The sequence below is a fragment of the Hemicordylus capensis genome, chromosome 2, assembly GCF_027244095.1.
Source record: "Hemicordylus capensis ecotype Gifberg chromosome 2, rHemCap1.1.pri, whole genome shotgun sequence".
Taxonomy (NCBI): domain Eukaryota; kingdom Metazoa; phylum Chordata; class Lepidosauria; order Squamata; family Cordylidae; genus Hemicordylus; species Hemicordylus capensis.
In genome coordinates this window covers 21,720,045-21,745,216 of record NC_069658.1, presented here as the reverse complement: position 1 = coordinate 21,745,216, position 25,172 = coordinate 21,720,045, and the positions used below count along the sequence as shown (strand labels likewise).

Here is a 25,172-nt window from a genome sequence, read left to right as displayed (position 1 = left end):
TGCAACAATGGAACTCCTGATCCAGACTAAAATAGCTGCAACTATTAACTTGTTAATAAATGGAATGAATACTTATAATGTTGCTTTAAAAAAAGAGACAGTTGTGTAGGCCATTTGTTATAATGTGGGAACGACTGTACATAATCACTTGTGCTTGATCACTAAAATATCGTTGCAGTCCATGAACACAAACATGACTCACACACATCTCAGCAAAACAAGTGGAATCACAATGTGTACTTTTAAGAAAACAGAGCATATTATTTATTGCACGATACTTTGGCATCATTTCTAAACAGCAAGGAGTTGTCATGACATGCTGTTGCTGTATCCTGTAGCCAGGGAATATATCACTTAAATAATTCTCTTCCTTTCCCCCCCTCCTTTTTTTGCTGAAATGACGGCTTGTCTAACAGTAACTATTTAGTGTGATAATGGCGTTTGACAGATTGGATACAAACACCATTGTCACACTCCATAGCTCCAGCAGGAAAGAGGCCTTGGGGAGATGAAAGATAACGCCACACCAGATTACAGAAACTTCAACCACGGATCCCTGCAACAGAGAAGGAATCAAAAATGTGATATGAATCACAGAAGACAGCTTGCAAAATACAGTAGGGAGAAATGACCGCCATTGTGAATACCAGGAACAGCTGTTTACTGAGTCAGCCTAAAGATTTGTTATTAACAAGAGATAAACCCAATATTAGGAGTGACACAACGGCTATGACCTATAATAATCAGGCATAGCTGGGACCATGATGGCTACCTTGACTTTACTGATCCCAAGAGCTCCTACAATATGAAGCGGAAAGAGTCTTGGAGGCTGGTCAACATTGCTGCCTAGAAAACTCTCCTTTCCTCTAATATTTCTGACTATATTTCTAGTTATTTAAAAAAAAAACACAAGTTACAACTCGCACATTAAATTACAGCTGCCTTCAAGGATGGAAAAATATTACTACATTTTAAAACACACAACTAAAACCCTCTACTATATTTGCTCAGTTATAGAACTTCTTTAATTAAGAGACAATAGGAGAGATTGAGCAATAGAAGAGAGATGAAAATTAATAGGATGCAGGTAAAGTGTGCTGTCAAGTTGGTGTCGACTCCTGGTGACCACAGAGCCATGTGGTTTTCTTTTGGTAGAATATTATTATTATTATTATTACATTTATATAGGAGGGGTTTACCATTGCCATCTCCCGCGCAGTATGAGGTGATGCCTTTCAGCATCTTCCTATATCACTGCTGCCCAATATAGGTGTTTCCCATAGTCTGGGAAACATACCACCCTCCTTAGCTAAGCAGGGTCCACTCTGGTTGCGTATGAAAGGGAGACTAGTGTGAGCACTGGAAGATATTCCTCTCAGGGGATGGAGCTGCTCTGGGAAGAGCATCTAGGTTCCAAGTTCCCTCCCTGGCAGCATCTCCAAGATAAGCAATAGCAATAGCACTTACATTTATATACCGCTCTATAGCTGGAAGCTCTCTAAGCGGTTTATAATGATTTAGCATATTGCCCCCCAACATTCTGGGTACTCATTTTACCGACCTCGGAAGGATGGAAGGCTGAGTCAACCTTGAGCCCCTGGTCAGGATCGAACTCGTAACCTTCTGGTTACAGGGCAGCAGTTTTACCACTGCGCCACCAGGGGCTCCTGACTATAAGGCTGAGAGACTCCTGCCTGCAACTTTGGAGAAGCTGCTGCCAGTTTGTGAAGACAATACTGAGCTAGATGGACCAATGGACTGACTCAGTATACTGCAGCTTCCTTTGTTCCTATGATTCAAACTGGCATCCTTCTGCTTGTTAGTCAAACATTTCCCCGTTGTGCCACTTAAGGTGACAGAATACTGCTTAGTTACTTTTAAAAAAAGGAAAAACCAAAACAACCCCCCCCCCACACACACACACATCCAGTAAAACCAGATGCATTTAGAGCTAGAACAATGTGACTATATCACTTCCCTGAGTGGCTAACTGCACATTACACAGAATTTGTTGATTTAAAATGTTTCTACCCTGTCCCTTCAATACTCTGTTGCTTGGGGCAGCTTGCAATAAAAGCAAACTTTTTTTTATTTAAAATGTAAGAGCAGCAACAAAGGCAAAAACTGGTTAAAACTGGAAACCTGCTAGGAAAAAACAAACGTAAAGTGCCTTTAACTGTGGTTCCTTAACTGGATTTAACAAGAATTGCATCTAGTGCCTTTATGCACACAACACTTCTTGCTTTGAGTGGGTATAACACTGGATGCATGACATCCTAACCACTTTATCCAGCAAACACCTAAGCCCTAACAGCGCGTTCTGTTCAACACACATGCAGTCTGGGTACAATATGTGCATGTACAGATCTGTAAAGTGTAACTGCTAACGAGGCAAAGAGGCACCTTTATAAGTGGTGCTTCTCAGTGGGAGAGCATCTGGTCCTGTTTAACCCCAGTACAGTATCCCTCCAGTGGCTCTTGCTGGTGTCTTCCTTGTGTTTCTTCTTAGGTTGTGTGACCTCTTTGAGGATAGGGAACAACCTCCTCCTCCTCCTCCTCCTCCTCCTCCTCCTCCTCCTTTCTCTGTTTAAATTGCTTTGAGCACTTTTTCACCAAAAAGCAGTATATAAACAGTAGTGGTAGTGTACAGATCTGTACACTTGTGCGGTGCATGTCCGTGTGCTGTTGAATGCACAATATATCACAATACTTCCTTTCTGTATCATCCATGCATTTGATGGATCTGTGGCCAGGTTTGCTTTTTAAATGAACGCATGTACGGTCATTCACACAAGCATGTATATGTATGCAAACAGCTGAACGTACCAGCAGCATAATGTCTGAATAGGGCTCTAGAGTGATGCTCTTGTACCTGAGATATGGTATGTAGAATGGACGGTGGCCCCATGATGGGGCACACTTAAATTTTTATCACCTTTGGGGGGGGGGAGGTGTTGGGCAAAATACTTTCCATATGCGATAGCTTATGCACCTTTTAAAGTAGTGCTTCTCTTATATTTATCTGGGGGAGAGCAACTGGCCCTATCCAACCCCAGCACACAGCACCCCTCCAGTGGCTGTTGCTGGTGCATTCTCTTTTAGACTGGAGCCCTTTGGGAACAGGGCACCATCTTGTTTGCTTGTTTTTCTGTGGAAACCGCTTACCTTAAAGAGGAGATGCTTGAATACAAGGTCTTTTTCTGAGGACCATCCAGTAGAAACTGCTGTTTGATAAGTGTTGGAGCTTAGGATCAGGGCATGCACGATATGTAAAACTGCAGATGCGTGCTGGGATTCTTCTTGGCTTTTCGGTTCAGTTTGATTGATTTCACAGAGTCTAACTTGACTTTTGATGCACACTATTGCAAACTAGAAAAAGGAATGAAGGCAAAAAACTGGAAATAAGAACTTCACAGTGTCAGAGTTTCCCCACCTTTGCGTTGAATTCTGATTTAGAGAGCCCTTTTAAAAAAAGAGAGCTTTAACTACTAGCCTGATTAAAGCGGTATTGTGGGTGTAAGCCATTTGTAAGATAATTAGTTTCCATCAGGAATAGGAATTTGATTTTACTAAGGGCACACTTTTTATGCCTTCCTTAATGAAGGGGAAAATAATAATAATGATGATGATAAAAACATATTTGTCAACCTTTGAGAAATGACATGGAGAGAATTGCTGAGGAAGTGTAATGTTCTCTCCATATTATGCGGGGTACCATTGATTGGCTTTCAAAGTACAATAGGAAAAAAGGTGTTTCAGGTTTTCCATGTGATATCTGAAACAAAAGATAAGGGAAGAAAGCTTCTCTGGGGCATAGAGGCACAAAATAATAAAGACTTCCAATGTGGTCAAATGTGAGACTGTTATGTCATCCCTTGCATTCCAAAAACTATTTTTAATGTGATATGAAGCATTAATGTCTTCCATCAGGTCACTAGGGCTTTGCAAGTGTAGGACAGCTGGTCCACGTACATACACCCCCAGCAGTGTTCCCTGTAACAGGGATTCCCAGATGTTGTCGACTACCGTCATCCTCAGCCAAAAGCCCTTGCAGCTGGGGATGATGGGAGTTGTAGTCAGCAACATCTGGGAATCCCTGTTACAGAGAATATAGACTGCCAGAGCACTGGACACACACATGTTCAGGCAGAAAGAGAAAAAGGACGGAAAAGTAGAGCCAGAGATCTGCTTCCATGTACATGCATGTTGAACATAGTACACACTACAAACGGCACGTTGCCAACTGACAGATGCAGATATGAATCCACTGAATTGTAAGAACACTATTTATGTAATGCATTTATATCCTGTTTTTCCTCCAAATACCACAGAGCGGTTCACATGGTCAGCCAGTGAGGTTCATGCCTGAAAGGGGATTTGAACTTGGATCTTCCCGCTCCAAGTCCAGCACTCTAACTAGTACATTGTGCTGGCACATGGATGTGTAATCTTACCCAACTAGTGAAATGTCATCTTTGGAAGTCTACCCAGTTGTAGACCGCCACCCCATAATCTCGCTGTATGGTTAACCATGTACACCTGCATAGGATGACTAGTATCGGTAGTTTGACTGCATGTGGTACTAGCAGCACACAAACCCTTGTTGCGCGAGCATGTCTCTGGATCAGGACCTAAAGCCATAACCCAGGGGTGCTCAAACTTGGGTCCTCAGATGTTCTTGGACTACAACTCCCATTCCTCCCCGCTCCCGCCACAACAGTCAAAGGACATTGTGGCTTGGAATGATGGGAGTTGTTGTCCAAGATCATCCTGGGACCCAAATTTGAGCATCCATGCCATAATTCTCTGAACATCTACTAGGCAGTCAGTCTCATTGAACGCAGGGGGACTTCATCAACATGAATCAGGTTGCAAGTGGTTCTCATCATGCTGTGTGATAAAGCATGATTGCAAAGGTTGTATATGTTATGGTTTGTTTTTACACATTATTACTATTCATATGACAACTGCATGCATGGTGAACATGCGGTGGGGGAGTGGATTTGTGGCAGCAACCCCCCATGTCCATACTGCACATGTTCAGTAACTATTTATCTATCTATCTATCTATCTATCTATCTATTTATTTATTTATTTATTTATTTATTTATTTATTTATTTATTTTTAAAAACTTATATACCGCCCAAACTTTCATCACTGGGCGGTTAACATAAAACAATTAAAACACATATAAAAGTTAAAACAAATCAACAGTTTAAAAACAACCATAAAATTAAAACAGACAAATTTTAAAAGCTGAGAAAGCTTGGGTGAAAAGATGGGTTTTCAGGTGTGTGTTTTTTAATTGTCAGAGATGGGGAGGAATTGTATCTCAGCAGGGAGCGCATTCCACAATCTTGGGGCAGTGACCGAGAAGGCCCGTCTCTGTGTAGCCACCAAACGTGTTGGCGACAACTGGAAATGGACCTCCTCAAGTGACCTCAATGGGCGGTGGGGTTCGTACAGGAGAACCTCAGTATCATGGGGTTTCCGTTCTCTGCTATTGCCACAGATATGGAAACTGTGAATATTGAGTCATTGGGGCTATGGGAATCCAGGGGTTAGGTTCCTGGAGGTCGAAAAAAGTCCCAAAATTGGGTAAAAGTCCCTAGAAATGCGGGAGGTAAAAGGCTTACTATGCCTACCAGCAATGCCCCCCCCCCCAGATTAAAAAATTGGCCAAAAATTGCATTCCTCCCCAATGAGACATAAAATGGCTCTCGATCTCAAAATGGTTACCCTTGATCTGCGGATATGCAGATTTAACCCTTTAAGAACCTCCCCCCACCCCCGCATATAACGAGTTCAGGTGTCTATTACCCGACTGGGGATACGCAGATCCACGGATGCGAGATCCACAGATATTAAGGTTCTGCTGTATAGGTCTTATATGCATACAGACTGTACAAAAAGTCGAAGGACCCAGATTTCCACTGTGGATCTGAACCCTGCCTCCTCCCTATCTCATCTTGCCTTGGACACTTATATCTGCATCCCAACTCATGCCAGGCTGACAGAAAAGTGCCTCGTGCAGCAGTGTGTGCAGATGGCAAACTGTGTGAGAGGGAAAGCTTCACTCTCCTCACCTCTGCTTTATATATAAATTATATGAATAAAATAACCGTAAGCATGGCTGCATTTGTAATGTCTTGTTTGACCCCTAAATCTATCCTTGCAAGCTTATTGTGTGGCTAAGCATGCCAATGATGGTGAAGCACTTTGTGAATTATCTTGTTCAAAATAGTAAGAGTGAGACATTGCTCTCAGTTGTCAAAATGTGCTTGCATAGTTTAATCTCTGTTGGAAGTGAAGGACTCTATGCTGTCTCATATCTAAGTGACAGAGGGGGACAGATTAGTGAGTCAAAGGGCTAGAGGGGTCAAGACATTGGTCATCCCTTCTCTACTGCTCTGACACTATTCCTTTGGTATGAAGATTGCTACTCTCAAGGACTTCCTGCCTGCCTGCCTGCCTCTTCCTCTTCCTTGCAACACACATACTCCTCTCTCTGTGCACCATGTGTGCAGAGATGTGTGCAGAGATGCAGAAACCATCCCTCTGCATCCAGCTAGATAGATAGATTAGAGATCCTATCTCTCCACTTTCCTATCTAGAATGGAGTTCACCAATAAAGACTCCTTATATTGATTTGAAACTATGAACTGGCTCCAAGTTTATTTTACTCTCAGCATACACACATGCCTAGGCAGACTCCGCTGTGTTGTGTCTCAGTGCACTCTGCTGTAATAGAAAGGTATCTCCTACCAGAGAGAATTCCCAACAATCTCCATCCTTGCTCATGTAGTGGATGCACAGGATGTGCCTGTGCATCCTTAAATTCACTTATTATCCTTATTCTTTTTGGAACATCCATAGAAGTAGGAAACTGCAGTAGGCTGAACTTGACCGTATCAGTTTGAAGGATGGACTCTAGCAAAAATCCCCTTTATTTCCCCAAGCAGGATGCCTCGCTATGAAAAGGATCGCAGAACTCATTGGCAGGGGAAAGGAACAAAGACTAAAAGAAGATGACAGAAGGCATAGCTCGGCTTGCGAGAGCCACGGGGCTGCCAAGTGTGGGTGCAGAGACAGCTCCTGGCATCCCTTCTACCTCATCTGTGGGGACCGTGGAATGAGTGCCAAGCAGAGCTTGGCGCCAGGACTCTGCTGCCAGTGGATCAGTCACTCCGCTTCTTGTCCTCAATGGACTGCCAAGGAGACTGGCGCCATTTGGAAAAGGTTGTTTGAGGATGGAGGAGGGCAGGAAGGAAAAAGCAGGGCCTTGACAGTATGTTCTAGAGGAGGCTTGTCAGCCAGCAAGGAAAAGAGGATGGAGGAGGCACACATGTGTGCATGGATAGGGTGCCTCAGGACTGAGGACCCAAACAGAAGTGGTGCAGCAGAGAATGCGTGAAAATGAGGATTAGTGTCACAGTGTTGTCAGTCCATGGAAACTGGCTGACATTCTGCCCAATGTTGTGTGTGTGTTAATGCAATGTACACAGTCATCTACAAACACAACTGTGAAATAGTATGGCCATTATTTCCTAGAGCCATACCACCACACAACTGCAATTCTGCAATTCTTATATTGGTACACAAGTGATCTTGCGTGTGTGTGTTGCATGGCAGTGCACGCAGGATGCTGTGGAGAATGTCAGCCACTGTTTAGAAAGGTTTGAGCTGAAGGGGTGAGCATTGGGTCCCTCTGCCCGAAGCTTGTATGCAGCGTGAGCCCGTGTGGGTGAACAATTCTGGAACAATGTTTTGGAAGAGAGCGGGTCTTGTGGTAGCAAGTATGACTTGTCCCCTTAGCTAAGCAGGATCTGCCCTGGTTGCATGTGAAAGGGAGACTAGAAGTGTGAGCACTGGCAGATATTCCCCTCAGGGGATGGAGCTGCTCTAGGAAGAGCAGAAGGTTTCAAGTTCCCTCCCTGGCTCCTCCAAGATAGGGCTGAGAGAGATTCATCCTGCCTGCAACCTTGGAGAAGCCACTGCCAGTCTGTGAAGACAATACTGGGCTAGATAGACCAATGGTTTGACTCAGTATATGGCAGCTTCCTATGTTCCTAAGCTCCTTCCTTGGAGATATTAAAGCAAAAGATAATATCCATGTCCTAGTTGCAAACACCTTAACACATGGAAGGAAATGCATGTCTGAAACCGCACAGTAAAAATGCGCTCAGGCACCTCACCAATTGTGACTTTCTAGCATAATATGTATTATTTGTTAGGTGCCAAAAAGGGGTGGTGTGGGGGAAGCAGCCTAAGCGCTGTACAGAACACATGAAGGGAGGCCCAGACCAGTGGGGTTTCCAATCTAATTTAGACAGAAATAAGATTAAAACATAAAAAGCTGGAGGAGGAGATGCCAAAAAGCAATTAAACATAGACTAGCTGAAATAAGTCATAAGGCATAAACAGATGTCAGCTGGTAAAGAATTCCACAGCTGAGGAGCATTAAGAGGATAAACACAAATGTGAAATTTAACAAGCAAGGGTTTAACAAGCAATGCAGAACCGGAAGACAAAGACCGAAGAGGAGAATATAAAGAAATCTAAGCTAGGCAAGAAATGAATTTAGAGAATGAATACAGTTGAAGAGAAGTAATACTCCTAGAAACTGAATGTGGCAAGGAAGTGATAATCAGTGAAAGAAATCAGAAGCAGAAGACCATGATTGTATTTGCTGGACTGTGTTTTCAGATGCATCTCTTCCCTCATGCAGAGACTACCCCAGAGAGAGATAAATTTGTTTTTCCCATAATGTGTGTTGCAGCCTTGACTATTATAGTCACTTTGTTATAATCCATAAAGAACTTTTTGCACATTCAGATTTGTTTTTGCAAAACTTTTCATTCTCCAAACATTAAGGGTCTTTCACACATTTTGCAGGGCAAACTCTGTGTGTGGACTCAGCAGGGAGCCACAGTGAATCTCGCTTCCTGCTATACACTTGCAGATGCATATTTGCCACATCCAGTTTTCATTTGTAGGTGTACTCTCAAAACATGTAATATATGAAGGGACTTCCAGGCACTTAAAAAAAATTTTTTAAAGTGACCCGAGGACTTTCGTTGTTCCTTTTAAAGTTCATTAAGGCTTCTTTGGTGAGAAGAACTATCAGGGCAGACCAGATTGCTTGAAAACCAGCAAGGACTAGTCATGCCCACCGGTGTCAATCTTCCCCTGCAGTGCATTTTGTGAAGGATTCTGCAACATACTCTAGGGCAGTGAGCTTCACTATTTTTCAAGCAAGGACCACTTTGACCAAAAAACAAAAAACAAAAACCCCTTCAGTGTGAGAGCGGGGTGTAGGGAGCTCACCTGTGGCTGCGGGACAAGCTCTTGCTATTGACCCCCCCCCCCAGCTTGCTGTTTAGTGCTCATGTGTGCTTGCTAGGAGTGAGCTAGCTCGGTTCAAATCGGGCTCAGCATTGAATTGTCTCAGCACGACGGGTTTGGGGTCATGGAAATAGCCTCTATGCATGTTCAGAAGCCCAAACTGGGATGCCAGTGGCCCTGGCTACTGTGGGGGAGGCTGGCAGGGATGGGGGGGAGCAGCAGCCACTGTGCCTCCGCATGGCTGCCGTCACCAATGGAGCTTGTAAGTACTAAATGACTCCCCTTCTGCCCGCTCTACCCTTGGGGATGCCCCCCTGCTTCTTTATTGGTAAAGGAGAATCCTCACTAGGTTCCCCTTTACCAACAGAGCTCTGAACCGGTCCAGCGGTCAGAACAGACCAGGTCTGGCTTGACTGGAACCCCAACTGAGCTGTGCTGGGTCAGTTTGAATCCAGTTTGGATTCTAACCAAAATGGCAAAGTTGGGTTTGAGCATATCCCTAGTGCCTCCCATGCCCCTGTGTATGACATCATATGCAAGGGCATGGCCACTATCCACAATAAGGGGGAGAGTGGAAGATGAGCCTCTGTCTGCCCCCAGAGGTGCGGGGAGGGGGGGAGAGTGCGGGGGTCAGCCTCCAGAAGTGCTCAGGTCGGCGGTAGCCTGAAGACATTTTTCCGACGTACTCTATAATAGTCATGCACCTGGTGAGAGCTGACCTCATAGGAACATCGGAAACTGCTATACACTGAGTCAGACCATTGGTCTATCTAGCTCAGTATTGTCTTCACAGACTGGCAGCGGCTTCTCCAAGGTTGCAGGCTGGAATCTCTCTCAGCCCTATCTTGGAGAAGCCAGGGAGGGAACTTGGAACTTTCTGCTCTTCCCAGAGTGGCTCCATCCCCTAAGGGGAATATCTTACAATGTTCACACTTCTAGTCTCCCATTCATATGCAACCAGAGTGGACCCTGCTTAGCTAAGGGGACAAGTCGTGCTTGCTCCCACAAGACCAGCTCTCCTCTCCACCTCTGCACAGTACTTTGCTTTTCTCAGTGCTGGGAGGGCCCTTGAAGAGAGATGGGAGCCCCCTCTTGAGTTCTACAGTGGGGGGAACCCTGGGAAGGGCTACACTTCCCTGTGCTGTGTGCACACCTTCTGAGATGGCTTCATTTCCCTTAAAGGAACCCCACTGCAATGGGCAAAGCATAGCACTGCATGGTCAGAATGGTTCTCTCTGTTTAGTGCCCAGAGGCTGTGTGCAGAGTATTGAGCTTTGACTGAATTTTACACAGATCGAATAAACAAGTAGCCAGGGGGCTGCCCCAAGGGCTACTGAGGGCCATACTGGCCATTCTTGAGGTTGATGAGGGCTGTTTTATAATTAAGAACACTGCTCTAAGGTATTGCACACTCAATTCAAGGAGGGCAACTTGAGAGCTATCAGGTCAGCTACCTGGCATCCCATGTGCCTTGGGAAGCATCCCAGAATCCTTTGTAAATGCTCAAGTTTCCGTGGCAGACATGTAGGGTTTCTCGGGCAGACAAATCAAAGTGGAAAACATTCGTTCCTGAAGGAGACAAAGCTGGAAAAGCACAGTACTGGGAGAATTAGAATTTTACAGCAACCACAGGGCTCTGTGGTCGCCAGGAATTGACACCGACTAGACGGCACACTTTATCTTTACTCTAGCAAAGACGGGAGATGTATTGAGCCAGCCAAACTGATGCAGTTGGCAAGTAAGTCAGATTAAAAATTCAGCATATATGAGTAACTTGTACGCACTGAGGAAGAAAATAAGCCCCATTCACTCCTTATGTTAAACGCTCATACAGTCTGTGTACAGCATACACATACAGATCTGTACACAGGTGAAGTTATTCACATGTTATGTTGAACACGGCTACAGTGGTACATTCCCTATCTGTGCCATGTTTCTGAGGCCCCTACACCCAGGTCCCTCTTAAGATGAACTCAAGCACAGTCCTTCATATAAAAACATGTAAATGTGTACAGGTATCTGAATGCAGGTACAATATAATGTCTGAATAGGGCTATCATATCTATTTCCAAAAGAGCTGGAAATGTTATGATCTATATGGATGAGGAGAGGAGAGCTAGTCTTGTGGTAGCAAGCATGACTTGTCCCCTTAGCTAAGCAGGGTCTGCCCTGGTTGCATATGAATGGGGGACTCCATGTGTGAGCACTGTAAGATTTTCTCCCTTAGGGGATGGAGCCGCTCTGGGAAGAGCATTTGCATGCAAAAGGTTCCAAGTTTCTTCCCTGGCAGCATCTCCAGATAGGGCTGAGAGAGACTCCTGCCTGTAGCCTTGGAGAAGCCACTGCCAGTCTGTGTAGACAATACTGAGCTAGACAGACCCATGGTCTGACTCAGTATATGGCAACTTCCAATGATGCATAACCACAGCACCTATGGGTTAGAGGGAGGTACCAGCAGACTCGGAGTAACCCACAGATACCTTGGTTTCACAGAAATCTGAAGAAGAAAAATACCTATGGGGGCCAAAGAGGCCCCAGATCTTCTTGGTTGCCCTCTTCTGCACCTTTTCCAGTTCTACAAGTTCTAGCTCTTATGTTCTCATCGTGATGAAAATGCTAATCCTATCAACTGAAGGGGGGCAGGGGGGGACGACCAGCGATGTGGCAAAGAAGGGAGAGATCTCAGCCCACTGCATTTCCATATCAAGGGGCAGCTGTTGTGTGGTAATCACTTGGGGAAAACAGAAAATGAAAGAGTTTGAGGAATATTGGTTCCTAGGGGTTGGCATTCTTTCAAAGCCGCATGATTATTAGATGTGGAGGTGACAAGAGGGTTACATGCTAGTACAAGGAAGCAGAGAGCAGCAAATTACTGCTGGTAGCCCCATGGCAACGAAGCCCTCCTATAAGCCGGGCTCCCCCTCTGGTGGATGTTTGGTTGAAAGGATAGCGTGGGAGCAAAATGTAAGTTATTATTGGAACCAACGAAGGAAAATATCAATGAAGAACCATTGTATAGCTGTGCTGCACACAGAGAAAGAGATTTTAGGTGCAGTTGCCATGTATATACATCTAATATACTTCCTGATAAAAAACCCAGTCAAACTTATTATTATCATTATTTTGTCAATTAGCAATTAGCTCTGTTATCAGAGTCCAGGGAGTGAACAGCAGTCATATTTTCTTCTCAAGGCTTGTACGTGCAAGGTTGATTCCAGCAGCATTCCAGCATTAACCTGAGGGAAAAGACTGCTGTGGACTTGCATAAAATTGCACATTCCCTTCTATGAACTGGAAAACAGGGCTTGAGCTTTTCCAGTTTGTAGAAGAGGAACTGTGATTTTGTCCGAGTTCATGGCTCTTGCCTGGTCAGTGTTTTTCCTCAAATGGACCACTGGTATATCGCTGAAAGCAACTCTGTCTTCAAGCCTATAATACAATTTACAGAACGCCTGCAGAGAATCTCTGAAGAATGTTTGAGGACATGATTATAGTTGCTGCTGATGGTATTTATCTTGTGGGACAAGTTCATCATCCATCAATTTTCCTCTCGCATTCCTTTTTAAGAAAACACACTCATTGAAATCACTTACCATCCCTCATAAATGCACTGTGCTCCTACGTTTTCTCTTGTTATCTTGCCCGCCCTTGGTGGTGCTTGGAAGTTCATTCGCCTTCACGTTTCTTTCTGAAATGCTGAACAAGACACGCTGTTTCGGATCATCGTAGCTTTATGTTTTTCTTACTATACATTTACAGTAGTAGGCATTCAGGGCATCTGTTTCCAAAATCTACTCCCCTTGGCCTTTATGGGTTTGGGAGTTTTTAAGTAAACAAGCCATTCTGATAAGTCACATTAAAATATCGATCCGTGGGGGATGGTCTTTGCCCTCTAAAGAACTGAGCACTATTGGCCAGACATATTAAGCCCAGGAGGGCGGGGGGAGAAACCAAATAGTTTCCCCTCTTTGCTTGGGACAGAGTTAAAAGGGAATGGGAGCGAAGGACAAGGAGTTGGACAGGCAGGGGATAGCTAAGTTATCCCTGCCACAATGAAAAGAGTTGGAGTACTTGACCACAAAAGGCACAGTCCTGCAAAATGTACTAGTCTTGAAGCCCTACTTGTCCAATGCAGCAGAGGAGATAGTAAATCTGTTTTTCTACTGTACCATTTTGGACCTCAGGTAGAGGCTCACATGATTGGATGCTCCCCCATCAAAAACATGCCCTGAATATTAAAAAGGAGAATATCGGGGAGAAGGGGCCATAGATCAGGGGTAGAACGTCTGCTTTATATGCATAAGGCCCTGGGTTGAATCCCTGGCATCTCCAGTTAGGTCTGGGAAAGATCCCTTCCTGCAACCTTGGAGAGGCACAGCCAATCAGAGCAGACAGTACTGTGCTAGGTGGACCAGTGGTCTGGCTCAGTATAAGGCAGCTTCCTGTGTTATTAGCATTCTAGAATAACAATGTGCCGATAACTTTCAGCATGGAGGAGCATGCAGTCATGTGAGTGCCCCCCCCCCGCCCCGCATTCAGGACTGGTACTGTCCAGAAACAGGTTTGCCATCCTGTTATCGCCTCATCGCTGTATGCAAGGACTAAGTCCAAGTTCATGGAAATCCAGTGGGACTTCAAATTAGTCATGACTGTATCTCACTACATGGTTTTAATGAAATATGCATGCCAGTCCTCTGCATGTTGACTTAGGAGCAAGTACTACATAGTTGAATGGGACTTACTTCCAAGTAAGTGTACCACAGCAATTACTGCCTTTTTGCTGAATTGTGTCTAAAGTGTGTGACTCATTACTTGTTCCACTGAATCCTGGGTGAAGAGTGGTTTGCTCAACTGTAAGATTCCTTCTGGCCTATATGATTGATCTTGCCTGACTAAATCTGGATGCTCAGCCTGTTTCAGGCCCTCCTGATGTGCTAGCCTTGGGTTTCCCAAGCTTTTGTCCCCAGAGGCTGTTGGATGACAACTCCCATTAACCCAAGGCTCAATGACATTGTGGCTACAGAGGATGGGAGTTGTAGTCCAACAACATCCAAGGACCCAAGCTTGGGGATACTTGTGCTAAAATAATAAGCAAACAAGAACCAACAGTAATTAAACAAAATTTCTCAAAGTCTCCCCCACTGCAAAAAATAAATACAAGAGCTTGAGCAAAAGAAGCAGAAATGTATTACACCCTATAAAACTCCATATACATATGGCACACCAACAAGAGATCCAAATCTTCTGCAGAGATGACATTGGACCACTTCGGACTATAGTTTCCTCCTCCCAGCCCCAGGAATTGGCCCACAAGATTAAGAAGGGGAGATGTGTCATGGCGCCCTCATCCTGGTATCTTTCACAGACTACTAGGATTCGGTTCATGTGTAGTCCTCAAAGTAGTTTACATAACCAAGTTATAAGAAAATGGATCCTTGTCCCCAAAGTGCTCAGAATCAAAAAATATACTCAAGGTAAACACTAGCAACAGCCACTGGAGAGATGCTGGCTGGGGCTGGATAGGGCCAGTTGCTCTCTCCCTGATAAATATAAGTATCGCCACTTTAAAAGATACCTCTTTGCCCAATTTGCAGGATATCTGGGGGGAAACATCAAGAAGGGTGTGCTCTTGACCTGTCCCCCTTCTGAATCACGTTGGCCAGTTCAGGGGGTGGGGATATCATCTGAATTGGCTCAGTGTTACTAGGATGCTCTCAGAATTCTGTATATTTTCTGCTATTATAAAATAAGTAAATATATAATGAAATACTTGGAACAAATTATCTTTCTGCAATGTCATTCTGTTCCCGCCCCGGCCAGGAAGTTATCTGTAAGATGGAAGGCATTGCATAAGAAGAGTCTTGCTGTTACACATAAAATGTCCATGCAATCCAGCATCCGGTTCCCCTTGGCATTTGGCCAGACGTCTCTGGAAAACCTACAAGTGGAATAAGATGGCTGTAGTCCTATAGGGTCACCTTAAGTGGCACAGCAGGGAAATGCTTGACTAACAAGCAGACAGTTGCTGGTTTGAATCCCCACTGGTATGTTTCCCAGACTATGGGAAACACCTATTTCGGGCAGCAACGATATAGAAAGATGCTGAAAGGCATAATCTCACACTGTGTGGGAGGAGGCAATGGTAAGCCCCTCCTGTGTACTACCAAAAGACAACCACAGGGCTCTGTGGACACCAACTTGACGGCACATTTTACTTTACCTTAGTCCTATAGGACCCCCCAGCTCAGAATCCCATTAAACCTGGAGTATCCATTTAGCCACTGTGACTGCTAGATGTTGATAGATCTATTCTTCATCAATTTGTCTAATCCAGGGATTCTCAAACTTGGGTATTCAGATGTTGTTGTACTACCATTCTTGTCATCGTCAGCGCAATGGCCAACAGTGGGGGATGATGGGAGTTGTAATCCAACACCATCCTGAGTTTGAGAACCTCTGCTCTAATTCTTTTTTATAAGTCATCTAAGTGTGTGATGGAGCCAGAAGTTCCAAGTTCCTTCCCTGGCTTCTCCAAGAAAGGGCTGAGAGAAATTACTGCCTCCAACCTTGGAGAAGCTGCTGCCAATCTGTGAAGACAATACTGAGCTAGATAGACCAATGGTCTGACTCAGTGTATAGCAGTTTCCTATGTTCCTATGAGGTCAGCTCTCACCAGGCGCATGACTACTATAGAGTAGCTGCCTTCGAGAAGCTGCTGCCAGTCTGTGTAGAAAATACTGAGCTGAATGGACCTATGGTCTGACTCAGTATATGGCAGCTTCCTATGTTCCTATGTGACTTTCACAAGGATTTGGCAGATAATTGCTAATGATTGTGTTGAGGAAGTATTTCCTTTTGTCTGTCATGAACCTACTGCCAGTCAATTTAATTCAATGACCCCCAAATTCTAGTATTATGGGAGAAGGAGAAGCAATTAAATCCACTTTCTCTGTCCTATGCTTCATCTTATCAAACTAATGTTCCCCTATCCCAACTTCTGCTTTGTGCAATAACCATATAGGAAGGGTCCCTAACTTTGGGTCCCCATATGTTGTTTGACTACAACTCATTTTTGGAAGGGCGGTATAGAAATTGAATAAATAAATAAAATAAAATACATAAATAAAACTCTCCATCATCATCAATGGCCTTTGTAGTGGTATGGGATAACACTTTGTATATGGTTCTGTCAAGTTGCAAGCTGTTACATTTATATTTTCAATATGCAAAAAATAATTTTTAAAAAACCTACTCGATTCATTCTGATTCAGCCAAAAACTGTATTTCATTTTAGTGTTCATGCTGAGAAGCTCCTTCCATTTTTGGCTGATTTTCTGCATTCATTGCAAATGCGTTTGCATTGTTGCTGTGCTGTTTTTCATCACCATCCTTGATACTGGCCATTTAGGCCACATATTCGATTTGTCTGTTTAATTCACCTTGCCTAACTAGTTCTGAATTCTCATCCTATTTTGGCATTACCTCGTGTGTTGGAAGCCACCTAATGGCGCAACAGGAAATGACTTGCCTAGCAAGCCAGAAGTTGCCAGTTCGAATCCCCACTGGTATGTTTCCCAGACAATGGGAAACACCAGACAATGGGAAACACCTATATCGGGCAGCAGCAATATAGAAAGATGCTGAAAGGTGTCATTTCATACTGCACGGGAGATGGCAATGGTAAACCCCTCCTATATTCTACCAAGAAAACCACAGGGTTCTGTGGTCACCAGGTCAACACCGACCTGACAGCACACTTTACATGTGTTGGAGCTATCAACAGACAAGGACCAATAGAATTAGCTGGAATTTCTCAGTCCCTGTACGGTAGTTGCAAAACACCAACAACAAAAACCCCAAGCAAAATCAGAGTAACCGATACCTTGCCTAGTGAAGCGGATGCACTTTGAGGGATTGTGTGAGGGCACAACAAGGGCCCACAACCAACCCCCAGCTCCACTGTGTGCATGCTGTTGTGTTAGAGCTCTCAGAGTCCGAGGCATTCCCCACATTCTGCAAAGACTCTGCAAGAGCAAAAATAAGTTGCTGAGGGTTTGTTATATGTTGCTGAGAGATGTTCGACTAAAACTCTGTGGCTTTTGAGTCAGCGATGTGTGTCAAGTTTATTCTCAATCACTTTAGATATTATTTTGGCTTAAATAAAGGTAAAGTGTGCCATCGAGTTGATGTCAACTCCTGGCGCCTACAGAGCCCTGTGGTTCAGGGGCATAACTATAATAGAGCAAGGGGAGACAGTTGTCTGGGGGCCCACTGCCTTGGGGAGCCCCCCAGAGGCAAGTCACATGACTGACTCCCCCAGCCGCGCACCCGCCCAGGCTTCCTTCAGTTGTATTCATCCTCCGAAATTGATGTGAGTGTTAAGATCTGGAGCTACCAGAACAGCATGTCTCTCTCTAGTACCATTAAATGACTTGCACCATCCACAATTTACAAAACCTTTAAAAAAATAATTTAGGATGATGTTCTATTGTGGCACATAGGATATATATTTATATATATAACTATGCTTTTTGTTACCACTATTCAGCCTCATTTAAGATTTCTTTACTTCATGAGCTGAGCTTCAATGAGGTGGGGGGGCATTTTAAAATCTTGTCTCTGGGCCCACTCCAAGCTTGCTACACCCCTGCTGTGGTTGTCTTTGGTAGAATACAGGATGGGTTTACCATTTCCTCCTCCTGCACAGTATGAGATAATGCCTTTCAGCATCTTCCTATATAGATGATGCCTATCAGCATCTTCCTGTATTGCTGCTGCCTGATATAGGTGTTTCCCATAGTCTTGGAAACATACCAGTGGGGATTCGAACCGGCAACCTCTGGCTTGCTTGGTCAAATCATTTCCCCCCATGCCATTAGGTGGCTGCTAAGTGTACTTATATTCCCGCTGCCATCAATTATATGATGAAGCTTCTGTAACTCTTTTGGCTTTTTTACCCAAGAATGACCAGGCTCAAACTATCATACTTCGGACACATTATGTGATGACCCAGCTCCCTTAAGAAGTCCATAATGCTGGGGAAAGTGGAAGGAAAGAGAAGAAAAGACGACCACCAGCGAGGTGGGTGGACTCGATCACAACAGCAATGAATGCACCACTGAGAGACCTTAAAGGCCAAGTTGAAGACAGATCATCCTGGAGAGAATCTATCTATGTGGTTGCTAAGAGTCGACACCAACTTGACAGCACTTAATCAATCAATCAATCAATCAATCAATTACATCTGACTTGATGATGTCTTGCAGATGATTGCAAATGAACCCATGTGAATCACCACACCCAATAGCATTAAATAACTGAGGGTACTGAAGGCAAAGAAGTAAAATAGTTCTTAAAAGACGTCGTAGCTAGTAGAGCAAAGGGTTGCCAAATGCCATCAAAACAACATGTATGTTTGACAAGATCCACCCCCCCCACCAGTAATTCGTTTAACTGTTTTGAATGTGCTTCTTTTAAACAAGAATCAAAACCAGAGGTTATTTGATGCATCCCTAATTTCTATTTGCCCATAATTACGGTGATTATATTCTTATTTTGCCATGATCTCCTACTTTCTTTCATGTTAATCATTTTCCTGTGCAAGTTCACTGTGATATTGAACTTTGCATTTGGTTTTTTGCCCATGTAATTGCTGCGGTTTAGACTTTTGAAGAATGGTGCAATTCAACTTTGAAAAAAAGGAGGGGGGTTGCCACAATACACAGCTGCTTGCCAGAGACTTAAGGGTTGCAACAGGCATGTCCGTGGCAATGACCTATTTCCTGTGGAAGGAAAATGCAGAATAGTTTTGAAATTATAACCAGGATTCCATAAATTTCACCAGCATTGAGTGCCCCCACTCACATGAGTGTCTTCCCAACCCAAGACCCTGATACAGCATAGGAACATAGGAAACTGCCATATACTGGGTCAGACCATTGGTCTATCTAGCTCAGTATTGTCTTCACAGACTGGCAGTGGCTTCTCCAAGGTTTTTAGCATTGTGCCACACCTTTGGTGCCACACCAAAAAGCCTATTAGGCACATAGGAAGCTGCCTTGTTCAAAGTCAGACCATTGGTTGGTCTAGTTTGGTATTGTCAACACAGACTGGCAGCGGCTCCTCCAAGGTTGCAACCAAAGAAAACGGGGATCACAAATCAATAGAACAACCAAAAAACAAAAAGATCGTGATCAACAAGGGCCAATCACAATTGGAACTAAACTATTCAAAACCAAAAAAACTATATGAAGGTCAAACCAATATGAAAAGATGTATATAATAAATATCCTGATATCACTGTTGGATCCTGCTGAAAAATCCTTTCTGTAAATCTAATGTAACTGATGAATAACATGCATGGACTCAAAAACTATGTAACAATATACATATTTTTTTGGTTTTTGGTTGCTCCTCCAAGGTTGCAGGCAGGAGTCTCTCTCAACCCTATCTGGAGATGCCAGGGAAGGAACTTGGAGAGAACTGCATGCAAGCATGCAGGAGCTCTTCCCATAGTGGCCCCATCCCCTAAAGGAAATATCTTACAGTTTTCACCAGGGGCGTAACTGGGGTAGGGCAGGCAGGGCACGTGCCCCGGGCGCCACTTGAAGGGGGGCGCCATTTTTCTAATTTTTTTTTAAAAATTGAAATGGCTGCTGAAAACAAAATGGGCCACCGTGCATGCTCAAATGGCCTCTGTGAGGCCCTAGGCCATGCCTCGCAGAGGCCATTTGGGCATGCGCAGTCACCATTTTGTTTTCAGTGGCCATTAAAATTTTTTTTTTAAAAAAATAATAATAATGGCCACCGCACATGCTGAAATGGTCCCTGCGAGGCCCTAGAGGCCAGAGAGGGGAGGGGAAACCTTTGCAGACCCCCCCACAGCCTTTAGGAAGCCCCCCGAAGGGGCTACAGGTAATTTATTTAAAAAAATTTTTTTATAAAAAATAAAAAAAAATTTTTTTTTAAATTAAAAATTAATATAATATAAGTCACTGTACACATATTCAGTTTGGCACTATGTACAGAGAATCAGATGGGTGTCACATGTTTGGACAGGGGGCGCAATTTCAGTGCTTGCCCTAGGCACTATTTTCCCTAGATACGCCTCCAGTGCTCACACATGTAATCTTCCATTCAAATGCAAACCAGGGCAGACCCTGCTTAGCAAAGGGGACAAATCATGCTTGTTACCACAAAACCAGCTCTGCTCTCCCTGAGTCTTCTGCATATGCCACAAAACTCAGCAAGGGATTTCTGGGGCCTACAAATGAAAGGTTGGTTCATAAGCCAAGCCAAAACTTGTGGACCCGTGATGATAGGCTTCTGGTGGAACTCAACGAGACATAGTGAAAGGCCAAACAGTGACAAGGATTGTTTATGGAATTTCAAGGCTGGTAGAAACATTCCAAAGTTCATGTTTAGTCATCCTCCCACAGATAGATAGAACAGGTTATCCTTAAAGCACCTTCAGCAAACATAAATGACAGTGTCTTCTGTTGTGCCAACTAATTTTATAAATACTGGAAGCAAGCTTTTGAATTTCACAGAACTCTGTTTCAAGTTTAGGTTTTCAGAGCAAAAGGTGCAAATGAACATTGCATGTCCAGGCTGATTACTTGGATGGGTTTGTCACGTATTTTTAAAGAGAAGGTTGGAACAAAGAAGACAAAAGGTTTTAATTTATTAAGATATTTTTAGATTATTGAGGCCACTACCAATGTATTAAAACACATTTTTTTAAAAGATTCTTACAAAGGGGGGGGGGACAGATAAAATACAAAAACAGACTCACTCAGTGGCCAGTAATAAACCAATAATAAAATCAAATACCTTTAAAAGCTAGAGAAGATAATAATGCCTTTACCTGTTGCCTGGCAGACATTTTAATTTGTGTGAATTTTTAGTTCCGGGACTCTTTTGTAAGTGGGATGATTTTTTAGTGGCTGTTTGATTGTGGAATAAGGTGGCCTGGACATTTTTAATGGAAAGAGGGCATAAAATTATTTAAAATTAATGCATGAAGTAGTGTGGTACCAAAGGTGTGGCACCAACACTGAAAAATCAGGAAGGTCTTGTGGTAGCAAACATGAATTATCCTCTTTGCTTAGCAGGGTCTGCTCTGGTTTGCATTTGAATGGGAGACTACATGTGAGCACTGTCAGATATTCCTCTTAGGTGATGGGGCCACTCTGGGAAGAGCACCTGCCTACTTGCATGCAGAAGGTTCCAAGTTCCTTCGGTGGCATCTTCAGATAGAGCTGGGAGAGACTCCTGCTTGAAACCTTGGAGAAGCTGCTGTCAGTCTGTGTAGGCAATACTGAGCTAGATGGACCAAGGGTCTGACTCAGAAAAAGGCAGCTTCCAATGTCCCTAAGAACCTCCTTTGCATTGTTACCCACCATACTTCAGAAGGGAGAGGCACTGTGTGCAGAACTTCTGACCTGCATCTTAATCAGGGGCGTAAGTATAGTAGGGCAAGGGGACACAGTTGTCTGGGGGCCCACTGCCTTGGGTGGCCCCCCAGAGGCAAGTCACATGACTGACTCCCCCAGCCGTGCACCCGTCCGGGCTTCTTTCGGTTGTATTCATCCTCCGAAACTTATATGAGTGTTAAGACCTGGAGCTACCAGAACAGCATGTCTTTCTCCAGTACCATTAAATGACTTGCATTGTCCACAATTTACAAAACCTTTAAAAAAATAATTTAGGATGATGTTCTATTGTGGCACAGATGCTTTTTGTTACCACTATTCAGCCTCATTTAAGATTTCTTTACTTCATGAGCTGAGCTTCAGTGGGGGGTGGGCATTTTAAAATCTTGCCTCTGGGCCCACTCCAACCTTGCTATGCCCCTGATCTTAATGGTCAGACGTGTATGGGTTTGTGTGAGCTGGCCATCATTCCAGAACTTGGGGAGGAACTCTTTCCACGTTCAGTGCTGAATGTGGGGATGTTTACGGTGCATGGCGAGGAAGTGCTGAGAGAGGAAACGGGGAGAAGAGCTGGTCTTGTGGTAGCAAGGATGACTCTGCTAAGCAGTGTCTTCCCTCATTTGGTCTTTGGATGGGTGACTTCATGTGAGCACTATCTGCTGTAAGATATTCCCCTTTTGGGGATGGGGCTGTAGCTCAGTGGTAGAGCAGCTGCTTGCATGCAGAAGGTCCCAGGTTCAATCCCTGGCATCTCCGGGTAGGGGTGGGAAAGACTTCTGCCTGGAACACTGGAAAACCACTGCCAGTCAGAGTGGACACTACTGAGCTCAATGGACCAATGGACCAATCTGACTCAGTCCAAGGCGATGTTCTTGTGAGTGCATCAGCAAAGGGGTTTTGACTACCCAGCCTATTCTTGTTTGCCCCCTTCAAGGGCCCCAGCAAAGAAGGTGGTGCCAGAGTGGACATTGGTGACAAGTGCACACTCCCAGACAGGTTGTTCTCCCTTTTATTTCATTGAGTGGCAATTTGTAGGAAAGGCACTTTTTAAATAGATCGCTTCTCTTTACGATCCTCAGTCAAGGAAGCATCCATATAAAGAGGAGTTCCCCATAGACCCCCTTCCATTTATGTTTAGGATGGGAGCATTCATAGGAACATAGGAAGCTGCCATGTACTGAGTCAGACCATTGGTCTATCTAGCTCAGTATTGCCTTCACAGACTGGCAGCGGCTAATCCAAGGTTGCAGGCAGCAAAGTCTCTCAGACCTAGCTTGGAGACGCCAGGTAGGGAACTTGAAACCTTCTGCTCTTCCCAGAGCAGCTCCAGCCCCTGAGGAGACTATCTTACAGTGCTCACACATCAAGTCTCCCATTTAAATGCTATCAGGGCAGACCCTATTTACCTAAGGGGACGAGTCATGCTTGCTACCACAAGACCAGCTCTCCTCTCCTCCTATATCATGTGAGATATAAAGTTGTAAAGTTATGCCGTTGAGTCGGTATCAACTCCTGGCAACCACAGAGCCATGTGGTTTTCTTCAGTAGAATACTGGAGGGGTTTACTATTGCCATCTCCCGCACAGTATGAAATGATGCCTTTCAGCATCTTACTATATCAATACTGCCCAAAATAGGTGTTTCCCATAGTCTGGGAAACATACCAGTGGGGATTTGAACCAGCAACCTCACGCTCCCTAGGCAAGTTACTTCCCTGCTGTGCCATTAGGTGGCTCATGTCAGATATACTACATACCAAAATCTAGCAAATGTGATAAATACGTTCTAGCCCCAAGAAATGCACTGGCCCATTTAGGGCTCGCCAATATTCCATTCTGGTGCCACCTCAGGGCATTTGGGAACCAGCATCAGCAAGAAATATGGGTGCATTGAACCCGAGACCTCCCACATAGAAATCATGTGCTCTCCTGATTAACGGTGGTTCATAGTTGTTTACACAATGTTTTCTCTATTGTGTTCCAGAGACAGGAAAATTTGTTTCTTCATTGAAATGCAATTGTAAGTGATAAATCAGTTTCATGACACAGTGGAATCTAGTTCTGATGGATGGTGTTCATGCTATACTATCCCTAATGGAATAACACTGAAAAACAAAAGACTGAGGTTTATATAAGCACCTAGTAATACCTTGGATAACATCACATTTCTGTGGTAGAAAAGCATTTGGCAGCCTGAAATTTGCAAATAACATTGCAGACTTAGGCGGTTTAGTGAGGGATTCGGGGCCTATGCATTTCTTTCCTCTTTTCTATATACATTTATTATTTATTATTATTTTTGAAGGTTACATTCCACATGAATAAAAGTTTACAACCTGCCAGGGGCTATCATGAATGCTGAGAAAAACACAACATGCTCCTTTTTAAAGAATGGTCATAATAACTGGAAAGTAGAAAGGTAGGATTTTGTGAAAATGAAGTACTGAATTATTATCCCCAGGGAAATAGGGTATGTTCATTTTTAAGGAAGACTAAGGGAGGGAGACCCGCACAGACACTCCTTCTGCTTAGAAGGATTATGACAATCCAAAGCGGAGAAGGACAGAAAATGCTAGGGCTGCTCACACGACCCTCAACAGGGTAGGAAGAGCATCCCGCCAGGAAAGGAGAGCCTCACACGCTGCTGATCAGCAATTGTGTGAATCCAAAGATTCACTCTCTCTCTCTCAATCTCAATCTCTCTCTCAATCTCTCTCCCAACTGTCTGCATTTGCTTTTTTAAAGGCCACCCCACTTTCATGGCATAGATGCATACACTACATTCTATGTGAAAGGAGAAGCCATGCCATTCTTCTCTTAACTACAATGCAAATTAGAACAGGTCCATTCTGAAAAACCTCAAGAAGCAAGGACTGTTTTTGTAAGATCAGCTCAGGGGGTTAAAAAAAAATTGAGTTCTGAGCATGTGCCAATAGCAGCAGCCAGCCCTGTTGGATGAATGCCAGCTGCACAGGTGCAAAAGCGGAAAATCAAATCAAAATATTTCATAATTAATAGCAAGCAGGTTGCAGGTGTTTAGGGTTGGAGGTGCAAAAAGACGAGTATTTAGGACTCTTATGATTAAACGAGGATTGTGAGTAGACAAATTTTGGTATATACCTATGTGCATTGTTTGCGATCCTGGTCAATATCCATACTAGTTTTCTCATCCAGGAGATCATGCCACTCTGCAAAATCCCAAGAGAAAAAATAGTTTGGAAATAACAGTTCCCTGAGCCAGGCCCATTAAGTTTGGCCAACAGTACGGTCTCGGCCCTTGCCACATGGTTCTTTTAGCCAGGCGCAGCCTACCGAATGCCGCGCTGCCTCTCCTGCACTGGAGCCATGTGCTCTGGTGTAGCCCCTTAGTCCACTGGACTCTAGTGCTGCCAT

At 44.1% G+C, this 25,172-nt stretch overlaps 1 long non-coding RNA gene across 3 annotated transcripts; it reads right to left on the bottom strand.

The window, feature by feature from the left end:
- Positions 1-237: 237 nt before the first annotated feature.
- On the bottom strand, positions 238-24,972 carry LOC128341550 (uncharacterized). 3 transcript variants are annotated; one of them, XR_008314441.1, is made up of 5 exons: positions 24,900-24,972; positions 15,117-15,284; positions 12,940-13,042; positions 3,166-3,369; positions 238-556 (listed from the first exon to the last, which is right to left on the bottom strand). It is a non-coding gene; the product is annotated as an uncharacterized LOC128341550 (long non-coding RNA). The 3 variants fall into 3 exon arrangements; XR_008314442.1 differs by having other exon boundaries at positions 15,117-15,174; positions 24,900-24,955; XR_008314443.1 differs by lacking the exon at positions 15,117-15,284 and having other exon boundaries at positions 24,900-24,941.
- Positions 24,973-25,172: the final 200 nt, after the last annotated feature.